Here is a 12,256-nt window from a genome sequence, read left to right on the forward strand (position 1 = left end):
GACAGTGCCCATGATTTTCCCTAAAGACTAATGCCTAGGCATCGCAGGGTCAACTGTGATGAGAAAACAGCTATTTTGAGTTACTGTGCAGGCATTTTATAGTGTAACAAACCCTGCTCACTCCCAGGGTCTGTAATTCAGATAAGGACCTGAGTTTAGGATGCCTACCATAAGTTCCTGCTTCATTTTCCCCCAGGACATCTTCTAAAATAACTGCTTAGAGTTAAGCCCACAAAAAGTCAATTACCTCCATCCCGAACGCCTTGTAAGTAAGACGTGCTTGCTACCCTGCTCTTGATCTACTGCTTGCTGGTGACCTGGGACCAGAAGACTGCCCTTTCCCCAGCTCATTGCGTCACTTCCCTTCTGGGATCTCTAAATAATAAATCTTGTGGCTTTACTTCCTTTGTGTGGGTGTACTGAAACTGCATCTTTAATCAAAATGACTCCAGGGTTTTCACTTCTCCAAAGTGGGAGCTTAGATGCTGAGAAAGATACCTGTTGCCTCTATGTGGATGGCTTGTGCCTCCTCATTCAGCAGGTCATAGTTCAATACACTTGCTCTGGATTCTCAGCACAATTCAGGATCACTAACACTTTATATGTGGGACTTCTTTAGCTCTGTTTTGAAGGTAGGCTCTTCCAGAAAACATTTTTGTTTGCTCTGCTGGGCTGTGTGGCTGCTTTTTAAGGATTTCAGCTGATCTTCTTTATGGAAGAATGCAGCTAATAAATGTAAAAGGAATGATAGGTATATAGGTTTAGCATTAGTAGACGCTAAACACCCTTGGATACAATGTTGAGAAAAATGGGATTTTCACACAGTTTTAAAATATCCACTCAGCAGATTACAGAGGGGAAAATGTGCCTTCTAATGATGAGCTCTGGAGCGGATCACCTCTCCCAAGTGTAAATTAGCATCCCTGCTAGCAGAATGACCTGTTATATGACAACTACAATGCAGCAGGGTATCAGGAGCATGACTTGGGGCATTTTCTGGTAATAATGTTTAACCTGCATTGCATCGTGAAGAAATAATTGGATACAACCACAATGTGAGAGGTTCTATGGGACAACTGGCCTGAATTTTTCGAAAGAATCAACATTAGGGAAATAGACAACAAAAGAAACCAAAATGGTTTGGGCCAGGAGCACTGTTCCAGACTATAAGAGACGAAAAAGACATAACAAAATGTAATGCAAGGAACTTAACTGAATTCTGAATGGAAAATAGCAGCGTGAGAGGACATTATTGGGACAGTTGGGGAAATTTGCATAGACTGTATGTTTAGTAGTGTTATGATAAGAGAGGAGAATGTCCTTACTTTTAGGAAATATCAGCTGCAGTATGTAGGGGGTGAAGTGTCACCATGACCTCAACTTACATTCTGATGTTTCTTTAAAATAGTATACATTTATTTGTATATATGGGTATGTGTACCTCTATATGTATACATATATGTAGAGGGCAAGGGGAGGGGAACAGGTGCAGCAAAATCTTATTAGTTGGTGAATCTAGGTGAATGTTTACAGGTACTCTTTGCACTATTTTAAAAATTTCTATGTAGTTTTAAAATTTAAAAAAAAATATGAGAGAAAAACAAGTCTCATTTGTTTTTCTGACACCTAGATAGTTATGAGTGTGGGCTTCTAACACAGGTGACAACCAGCTTGTGGTTTTTCATGAGCAGGGAGATTTCTCCTCCTCCTTCCCAATCCTTAAGCCAAAACCGGGGAGTTCTCTTGCTGTACTTCTTCTCAGGGTAGGCTTTTCCTGGAGTTCTGCCTCTGATCAGACTCCCCACCTTGTGTGGGGCTGGGCTTTCTTTCCTAGCTCCCCACCCCTCCTTGTCTGTCAGAATCAGAGCTCAACGTCAGATGCCTTCCCCCCAACCCACCCCTATCTTCCTGGGGAGCTTTCACAGTTACGGATTTTCCTTACAGTTTTGCTGGTTCAACAATACATTTTAAAAAGATATATTTAAAAAATATTTTGTCTTTCTTTTTAAAAGGATGTTCTGCCACTCTAGGCTTGTTCCAGGTATTTACTTCTCTAAACACACAATTCTATCTTAGGCTATGCCTAATGTATACTTTAAAGTATTGATGGCTTTCTATTTCTATGTTTCTATTTTACCTGAAGTTCTAAGAAGTCTTCATATGCTATTTGCCCTTTCTGCTGGTTCTTTCTAAATGAGTTTTTAGTTTGGGGTTGTGAGTTCATTTTCTGTGGGGACACATGTCAAAGTCTTCTGTGGTCTGGTCAAGGTTTTGGATGTGCCCCAGCCAAGTGGCCCAGGGGTATTACTAATTTGTGATTTATTTTTATATTAAGTTATTGTGTTGGGGGTTCCTGGGCCAAGTGGGTTGTAGAATTTGATCTGTAGCACAGACCCATGCTTACAAATTCTAAGGGGATACTTCTTTTTCATCCACAACCCAGAATGACATAGTTAAGTTTCCTCACTATCTCCTGGTACAGAGACCAGTTTTCTCCAGAGCACTTTGAAGAATCCAAGTTCACAATAGAGCTGTATTTCAGGCTCCCTGAGGTCTCCACTCCTGACCTCCATAGGCATTAACATGGAGATGGGCATTTCACCCACCACACCCAGAGCCAGTGCCCTGCTATACCAAACTTTTTTTTCCAGGTACCTTCAAATGTCCTTTTCTTCCTCCATGCTCAGTTCCACATTTAAAAGAATGTTTGTTGTATGTAACAGAATTTCTTGGTGTTTGCATTGGCAGGATTTCCAAATAATCTTGTCTATTTTGTTATTGGAACATGAAGTTCCTTAATTTATTATTTTTGGCTTAAGTAAAAAAACCTGATTATTCTGTAAACCAGCAGAAAGGACCTCCCTGAGTACATGTTTAAACTTTTTAAGCTTCTTACATTGAGTCAAAAAATAAATAACATTTATTTAATGGGCGCCTGGGTGGCTCAGTTGGTTAAGCAACTGCCTTCGGCTCAGGTCATGATCCTGGAGTCCTGGGATCGAGTCCCGCATCGGGCTCCCTGCTCAGAGGGGAGTGTGCTTCTCCCTCTGACCCTACCCCCTCTCATGCTCTCTCTATCTCATTCTCTCTCTCAAATAAATAAATAAAATCTTTAAAAAAAATAAATAACATTTATTTAAAAACCAAATTATTTCGTAAATTAAAAGGTCATCTAAACATAGTAAGTTTGGTGACAATTTCCATGACATAGGGAAACAGTGATACTTAAGCAAACTTTGCCCTGGAAATCTATTAACAAACTCATTTCAGCTTTCCAGTCTCAGGAAACATTCTATTCATCTAGGTGCCTCCAGTGTTGGTCTGATAACTGGCACAGGGCGGGAGCCTGATTTTTGTTATTGTCATTAAATGACTTTGAACTAGTTTATCCACCCACCAAATTGGAAGACGCATCTTTTTCTTCTTGAATCACTGCTTGCCTTCTGCCCAATCCTAACCCCAACTGTACATCATCATTACTGGTACTTACAGACAAAGCTCCAGCCTGTGGATTTCCTTGTGGGAAAATGGAATTGGCATGTGGCCAGCTCTCCTGTACCCTGTGAAGGTGGAAGTTTCATCCTGGTTCCCAGGGGAATTTCAGGTCTTCTGGGTACAACCTCGATCACAGGTAAGCCAGTGGAGGCATGTGTAAGACAGGACTTGCCCAGGACACTAGCCCATGGGTGTCCCCCACAGGCCCCTAGTTCTGGTCCCCCATCCTGGTGGAATGTGAATGTGTCCCTTTGGGCCAGAGATGTCTCTTGCTTCCCCATCCATCTGTTTACTGCATTTCCATGCAACTTTGTTGGGCTCCAAGGTAAGGTGAAGGGCCCAGGAGCCCACACTGCCCTGTAGAGCAGCCTGTGGGAGGTTACTGGGGGGACGGTGCCTCCAGGACACTACCAGTGCACACTTGAGGGGAGGGGTTCAGCTCTGGAAGGTGACAGGGCAGTTGCTGACTTGATCATGCTGGCCACACAGGTATTGTCTGGCATCTTGGGGTGGGTGTGGGAGGCTTCAGTAACAGGTCAACTGTGATAAAGGGTGAATATTTCAAGAACCTCTGAGCCTGATTCATGCAAGATGTAGGTTATACACTACCTCAGACTCCTCAGCCTCGGACTGTTTCTCCTGTGGCTTTGGGATGTCACGACAACCTGGGCGGAGGCTCCAAGATGCCTGGGACCCTCCTCCTGCCTAGCGCCCTTCCACTCCCCTGATAAAGAACTTTGCCAGAACTTCTGTGATTCCAGAAGGTCAGAGCTAAGTGTCTGTGGTTGCCTATCCTGAATCTTTTCGGAAGATGGTAAGTTAGGAGGAGGTAATCCTTTCTGCAGCCATAGAAAAGCAAAGAAGGCCTGTGGTCAGCCCTGCAGGCTGCTTACCTGGGTTCCTGAATCTGCTGTCACTTTGCCCTTTGATTTTTTCAGAACAACTTTCAGTGAATAGGCAGGGAAATCTGGCTCGGTAGTGATACCCTTGGCAGAGAACCTGGGATCCAACTGTCCTTGGTTGGTCTGAGCCCTGTTTTAGGATGGCTGCAGTTATCTGACAGACACAGATTGGGAGCCTTACTCCATGGAGGTGGACCAGCAGTGTCTCCCACCTGCAGGGAGGGGAAGGACCTGGCAATAGTGTGCTCAGGGGGAATTTAACTTAACTCTGAGGAAAGAGTTATAGTTTAATCCAATAAGGCCACCATAGGACCAATGGACAGAGGCCTTGGGAAATTTGGGACTGGGGGCAGAAAAGCCTTTTTTTTCCTCTTCAGATATTTGAAAAACACGTTTTTCCTTTATGAGCTGGAGAAAATGATCGACTTTTCTCCCATCTTTCTGACCTTGCTCTCTATTCTCTTAGAAGGAGGACTAATCTGGTGATTCCATATAAGGACTGTCAGGCAGTACTTACAAGATTCCAGGTGAGTGGTTTTATGAGATCTTGATCTTTGCTTTCTATTCGTTGACACTCAGCGACTCTGTTTTCTTTAGGCTTTTCCTTCAGGATGTTTTGTGATTCTAAAGCCTCAGACGTGGGCCACAGATTAGGAGGGCCGATGGAGCAGGACTTACAATGATGCTGTCTCTTTGTTCCCTTGATACAGGAACTGCTTAGCTGCTCAAGGATCAGGCTACATTTAAATGCTGACAACTGAAAGAGGAGGGGAAGGAAATAACCAATGAAAGCCCGGGTGATTATCTCCAGCAGATCTCACTGACAACACAGACAGACCTCTGGTTCCAAACTGGTTTTGCTTTATGGCTGCCCATTTTCTGGTGCTGGCAAACTCTTTTGGAATTGCAAATTTGGAATTACAAGGAGTAATTATGTGGCATGCGCAGTGTCACTTTCCCTCCTGTACCTGTAATGTACTTTGATAATTGATGGGGGAATTCTTTCCAATGAACCCAGATGTGTCCTCAGAATCCTCCTTTAACAATTTTCCAGAGAGTCACTTCCAATTGATAATAGTTGGCTAAAAGATGAAACCTTTTTGCCATCCCTGGTTTATAGTGTACATATATACAATGAAAAAATATAAGTCTGAAAAATATATAAGTCAAATATTAAAAATGCAATGGATTTTCTTTGTCTAGAATTCCATTTATTGATAATTGCAAACTAAGCATTTTTATTTTGTTTTGCTTGTTTAATTGAACTACCTGGGTACCTCACATAATTCTATCATTGTAAAATGTCCTTGTGGACACACTGTGTGGTTATCTTGCACATTTTCTAAAATCTGTTTGCTTTCATTTATTTCACAAAGTGATAGCTACATTTGCTTATGATTTTATTCCACTCACAGTTTAAATTGCATTTTTTCCTGATTTTTTCTATTATTTTCAAAACTTACATGTTAATATTTGCCCACTTATGGAAATTACCATGCAAGGAAACTGTGAGCCCCCCAAATGAACTAAGTCAAATAACAAGCAGCTAACACTTATTAAAGGCTGATATATATTGGGCTCAATATCTAAGTGCTTTACTTGTATTACTATAATTTTAAAGTTCTGACCATAGTCATGTCAGAGAGATACTATCATTTTTTCCTATTTTACAGATAAGGAATCTAAGTCTAAGAGAGCTTAAATAACCCCCCACCCCCAGAGTCCCACCTTTGGTCAGGGATTGACCCCAGTCAGCTGAGGTTTGAAGCCTCTTAGCCACTATACTGTTTTTCCTACAGTGGAAAGAGAGGTTGCAAGTGCAAAGGTGATTAGTGCAGTTCAATGCCAGGATGTTCACTTTGAACAGACAGAATCAGAACTATTAGATCTATTGGCTTCTCCATATTTTGAAGCAATGACTTTAGATTATGAAATCAAATTAGATTATGAAATTAAAGTAGTAGTAAATTAGATTAGATTATGAAATTAGAGTATAAATATTTAAGTCTAAATAAACCATACTTTAACATTCTATATGTTAAACTAATCATCTTACCTACCAAGTTATATATACATATATATAAAAATGTGCATTACTACCTTTAAAAAACATTAAGCCAAGTGTTTACTAAAGACCCTTGCCCTGAACTACAAAACAAAATTTTATAATACTAAGTGTTTGATTTCAGTTTATGAGATCTGTTTGTTTCTGTTTGTTCTGGGAGGAAAAGAGTGAGATGGGAGAAACAGTCTATTTCTCTTTACAAGGATTGGCAATTTCTGATAATTTTATGTTCTGGACTTTAAATGACATTGTTAGTATTCATCAACTCTTTAGGCCCACACCCAGAACTTACATCACAGTTATTTGAATGATGTGTTTAATTGTGAATCACAAATAAAATTTTTAGTAATTGCTTCTGTTACCCATGTAGAAATGCCTCAGGACTTCTGACTGAACTAGCCAATGGGGAGGATGGCAGAATCCTAAGGGGGAAGTGACCAAAGAAGGCTGGACTGCTGTTCACATCTGGACCAAGATAATTTAAATGATAAGTGGGTTTGGGGTGCCTGGGTGGCTCAGTTGTTAAGCATCTGCCTTCGGTTCAGGTCATGATCACAGGGTCCTGGGATCAAGCCCTGCATCAGGCTCCCTGCTCGGCGGGAAGCCTGCTTCTCCCTCTCCCACTCCCATTGCTTGTGTTCCCTCTCTCGCTGTGTCTCTCTCTATCAAATAAATAAATAAAATCTTTTAAAAAAATGGTGAGTGGGTTTGTGGGTACCATGGAGAAAATAGAGACTATAGGCACTTAGATAGTTCAGAGCTAGATAACTATGGAATTTTTTTGTCTGAGCTCTATAGGCAGATAAGTGGTCCTTATTTGTCCATCCATTGTCCAACAGATGGTTACTGGGTACCTCCCATGTGCCAGGCACTTCGTGAGTGTTGGTGTGGTGGGATGAAGCTTCACATCTGGTACAGGGAGACAGATAACAAAATGATAAACAAGATTGTAGCAGGTGCTATGCTATGAAGAAATAAGGAAAGCTAGTGTTGGAGAGCAATGGGGTCATGGCCAAGAAGCCAAAAGTCATGGAAGTGCTCTCAGAGGTGGTGGAATTCAGGCCTGAAGGAGGCCAGGCTGGCAAACAGCCTTGATAAGAGAATACCAGGTCGATAGAGCTGCAAGTCCTAAGACTCAGGGCTTAACTGATCCTGAGCCAATAGAAGGCCTGAGTCTCCAGCGTACTGACCAGGGTCAAGATCAGAAAGGTAGACGAGGATCAGGTAAAGTAGACTTCGGGACTAAAAGTGAGTGTGGGTTTTATTCTAAATTAAGAGGGCCCCTTTGAAGGGTTTGAGTCCCTTGCTTAAAATCAGGGCTGTGATTTATGCCAGACAGGGATAATTACTCATTGGAATTTGTTCAGCCTTGGAGTAATGCTACAAAGGCTTTCACTTTATAGACTCATTCTGGAGGACAAGTTTTGGCAACAGTATGGGAACATGTACTCTGGCTAATGCTATTACAGACCTGTGGTGTCCATGGGGAAAGAACCAGTAACTGATCCCAGCTGCCTTACCTGTTGGCTTCTTTTCAGTGAATACACCTGTTGGGGTGTATTGACTTACTATTTGGACACCTGCAGGGATCATTAATTTCTTTCCACAATAGAAGTGTTTTCATGGAAATTCAGATACTACTCGTTACTTGCGGGACTTCACATGATTTCATCATTGGTAGAAGTAAGCTCAATCATATGCAACAACAGAAGGATTAAAGAATCCTGAGGAAATAGAAAGCATGTGGGAGCTTGTGAACACATATATGGGCTGTGGGGAGTGGGCTGCTGGGGCACTGACTTCCCCCTTCTTTACAGGTGAAGAGGAAAAAGGCAGTTGAGTGAAACTCATCTCTCAGAAAGGGACAGGACTATAATTTTAGGTAAGTTTGTATTTGAAACCAAAATGAAACAAAACCAAAGACTTTTTAGGGGAGAAAAGTAAACTTTTCTTAGAGATGGAGTCCCATTCCCAGGAAACTTACTACTCCAATGTGTATTTCCTTAATAGATTCTTCTGTAATTACTGAACTTCCTGAGATAGGGGCCCTGTCCTATCTGCATGTCTCTAATGCCCATTATTTGTCCTAGTTTGGAGGGGAGGTTTAGGACAGTGTATAAGAGAGAGAGTGGCGCTGGGTCCTGGAGATATTCTAAGGTACCTTGGGATTTTAGAAGGGTTCATGTGCCTTCAAGGGGAGACTCATGATTGCCAAGTTGGGAGGCTGGGTAGGGCAAAAGAACCTGGATCTGGCTTCAGAGTTGAACTGGAACCAAATCAGCCTTGGCTGGTTGGACACTCATGATGATGACATGGAGACTTTCTCCAGCAATGCTATAGGTAGGACTCTCTCTCCTAATGAAGCAGGAAAATGAGCACAACGAGTCTCTCCTGGATGGCTTGGAAGTGCCTTGCCCTCAGCTTGTAACCACTCTAGGCATGTGTAGCTGGGCACTAGTCAGCTCGAAAGAGAGTCTAGAAATAAATTCAGACACATTTGTTAAGGTCAAGAGAAAATGGTACTTCCATTGCAATCTTTAGCAAGATACTCTTGCCTCTGCCTGGACCACCACCAACTTAGTTTCTGGCCAAGATCTTGTTATGAGTTGAATTGTGTCTCCCCAAATTCACATGTTGAAATCCTAACCCTCAGTACTTCAAAATGTATATTTGGAGATAGGGCCTTTAATTAGTTAAAATGTAGTCATTAGGGTGGACTGTAATCCAATCTGACTGGTGTCCTTATAAGGCAGTTAATTAGGGCAGAGAGCACACAGAGGAAAGAACATGTGAGGACATAACAAGATGGCGGCCATCTGCAAGCCAAGGAGAGAGGCCAGGGGAGAAAAGAAACCTGGTAACACCTTGATCTTGGATTTCTAACCTCTAGAACTGTGAGAAAATGAATTATGTTGTTTGAATCACTCAGTGTACAGTATTTTGTGTATCAGCCCTAGCAAACTACTATAGACATTCTTCAAGACTCAGCTGAAGCTTCCCTTTCTTTGGTAGTCTTCCTTGACCTGTGTACCCTGATCTAGGCTGTTTTGTGCCCCTCTCCTCAGGTGACTGTATAATTTATCACTTAGTGGAGTGAAAGGGACTACTTTCAGCAATTCTCACAGGACAGTGGATTTAAACTTGCTATTTCCTGGGCAAACAGGGGATGTAGGGTCATCCCTTCCTCCTCTGTGCCTCCATGACACTTTGTGATGTCATCTGTGATGTCACTTAGCATGTTGCTAGTAAATCTCTTACTGAACATCTCTCCCCCACCAATAAGACTATAAGCTTCTCAAGAGCTGGGTTGTGCCTTGCTGACTCTGTGTCCCAAGTCACTGGAACAGTGACTGGCACATTGTAGCCACTCAATGCATGTTTATTGAATGAATGAATACATTTATGTACAAACTTGATGGCTTTATAGTCTTAAAACAGTAATAATATTTATTCAGTTAAAAAAAAATCTCCAAAGGGTAGAAAGAAAATGAAAGTTGACATAATTCCATGGTCTATAAACTTGTTAACATTAATTGAAAACTGAAAGTAAGAAAAAATTTAAAAACACAAAGGCAATATAGGATGGAAAGTAATCTTTCTCCCTTCTGTTTCTACTCTCAGCTCTTCTCTCCAAAGGTAAACGATTGTCAATGTTTTCTAGTGTATCTTTCCATTAAAAAGTTAGGCATGTATGTCTGTAGGTCTACTATCTATCTATTATCTATCATCTATCAATCACCTCTGTCTGTCTCTCTCTCCCCTCTATTTTATTTTGTTTATCCAAAAGAGATCATCTTAAAAACACTGCTCTGTACCTTGCTTTTTTTAAAAAAATTATTTATTTATTGGGAGGGGGGAGGGGCAGAGGGAGAGGGAGAAAGAATCTCCAGCAGACTTCTCTCCAAGCACAGAGCCCAACTTGGGGCTCAATCTCACAACCCTGAGATCATGACCTGAGCTGAAATCAAGAGTCAGACACTTAACTGACTGAGCCCCCCAGGCTTCCCTGTATCTTGCTTTTTAAAAACTTACTATAGCTCATATATCTTTTGATATGAGTGCTTACAGATGTTCCTTCTCATCCACTCTTTTGCACAAATACTCTTGATTCCATTAGATAGATGCACCCATAGTTTATTTAAGCATTCCCATAGGTTGAAGAGGATTTTTTTGATATGTGTTTTGAAAAGTTTCATGATCAGGTCTGCACTGCAAATTGTAGGGCAGGGAAATGTACATTTAAAATTTTGATAGATATGGCCAAATTTCCTCCAAAAAAAGGAGTACACTCCCACTACAGGATGAGCATGTGACTGTTTCCTCATACCTCTTCTGGCACTTGGTGTTCTCCAACTTTGTGATATTTATCAGTCTCTGAGGAGAAACATACCTTGTTTTAATAGAAACCATTTACTTCTAAGAAAGCAAATATCTTTCACATATATTTCAGTATTGTTTCCCCAGTTTGTCATTTGTCTTTTAACTTTGTGACATATCTATCCTGAAGTTAACATATATATAAATATTTACATATTTAAATTTGTCAATATTTTCCTTTATGGCTTCTGGGTTTTGTGCTCTGCTTTGCAAGAGCTTCTTTATTTTGAGATTCTAAATAAATTAACTCTCTAATTCTTTGATTTCTTTTTACCTTTAAATCGTTGACTCCTTAGGAATCATTAGGAATCGATTCATTTTAATAGGAAGACTGTGGTAAGATGTCAGATTTATTTGGTTCAAGTGTTAGCCCCTGATTTTTTTTTTTAATTCCAGTTAGTTAACATATATCACATTTCTAGCTTCAAGTAGAATTCAGTAATTCATCAGTTGCTTATAACACCCAGAGCTCACCACATCAAGTGCCCTCCCTAAGGCTCCTCACCCAACCACCCCACTCCCCAACTCACCTCCCCAACAGCAACCCTGTTTGTTCCCTATAGTTAAGTCTCTTATGGCTTGCCTCCCTCTCCATTTTTATCTTATTTTATTTTTCCTTCCCTTCCCCTATGTTCAAATGTTTTGTTTTCTTAAATTTCAAAATGAATGAAATCATATAGTATTTGACTTTCTCTAACTGACTTATTTTGCTTAGCATAATACCCTGTAGTTGCAAATGGCAAGATTTCATTTTTTCTGATGGCTGAATAATATTCCAGTGTGTGTGTGTGTGTGTGTGTGTGTGTGTGTGTGTGTGTGTATTTATGTTTTTATACCACTCCTTCTTTATCCATTCGTTTGTCAATGGACTTCTAGGCTCTTACCATATTTTAGCAATTGTAGACATTGCTGCTATAAGCATTGGGGTGCATGTGCCCCTTTGAGTCACTACATTTGGATAAATACCTAGTAGTGCAATTGCTGGGTCATAGGGTAGCTATATTTTCAACTTTTTGAGGAATCTCCATACTGTTTTCCAGAGTGGCTGTACCAGCTTGCATTCCTGCCAGCAGTGCAAGAGGGTTCCCCTTTTCCATATCTTCACCAACATCTGTTGTTTCCTGACTTGTTAATTTTAGCCATTCTGACTGCTGTGAAGTGATATATCATTGTGCTTTTGATTTGTATTTCCCTGATACCAACTGATGTGGAACATTTTTTCATGTGTCTGTTAGTCATTTGTATGTCTTCTTTGGAGAAATGTCTGTTCATGTCTTCTGCCCATTTCTTGACTGGATTTTTTGTTGTTTGGGTGTTAAATTAGCTAAGTTCTTTATAGATCTTGGATACTACCCCTTTATCTGATAAGTCATTTGCAAATATCTTCTCCCATTCTGTAGGTTGCCTTTTAGTTTTG

At 40.8% G+C, this 12,256-nt stretch overlaps 1 protein-coding gene and 1 long non-coding RNA gene across 6 annotated transcripts in view; one reads left to right on the top strand and one right to left on the bottom strand.

Moving 5' to 3' along the window:
• The window catches only part of LOC118553409 (sulfotransferase 1C1), a 48,609-nt gene extending 43,506 nt beyond the window's left edge, over window positions 1–5,103 (bottom strand). Inside the window, exon 1 of the mRNA XM_036120428.2 lies at window positions 4,915–5,103. The gene's annotated coding sequence lies outside the window, so the exon portion shown is untranslated. The remainder of the gene's footprint in view (window positions 1–4,914) is intronic.
• Window positions 1–7,133, top strand: part of LOC118553433 (uncharacterized) — a 254,539-nt gene extending 247,406 nt beyond the window's left edge. For 2 of the 5 annotated variants that reach the window (XR_013441881.1, XR_013441885.1), the window contains 3 exons: window positions 3,493–3,631; window positions 4,864–4,924; window positions 5,108–5,247. This is a non-coding gene — a long non-coding RNA (uncharacterized LOC118553433). Of the gene's footprint in view, window positions 1–3,492; window positions 3,632–4,863; window positions 4,925–5,107; window positions 5,248–6,832 lie in introns of those variants that run through there. The other 3 variants (XR_013441882.1, XR_013441883.1, XR_013441884.1) reach the window with 3 other exon arrangements.
• The last annotated feature ends 5,123 nt before the right edge of the window (window positions 7,134–12,256 follow it).

Source organism: Halichoerus grypus, chromosome 10 (genome assembly GCF_964656455.1).
Source record: "Halichoerus grypus chromosome 10, mHalGry1.hap1.1, whole genome shotgun sequence".
Lineage (NCBI taxonomy): Eukaryota > Metazoa > Chordata > Mammalia > Carnivora > Phocidae > Halichoerus > Halichoerus grypus.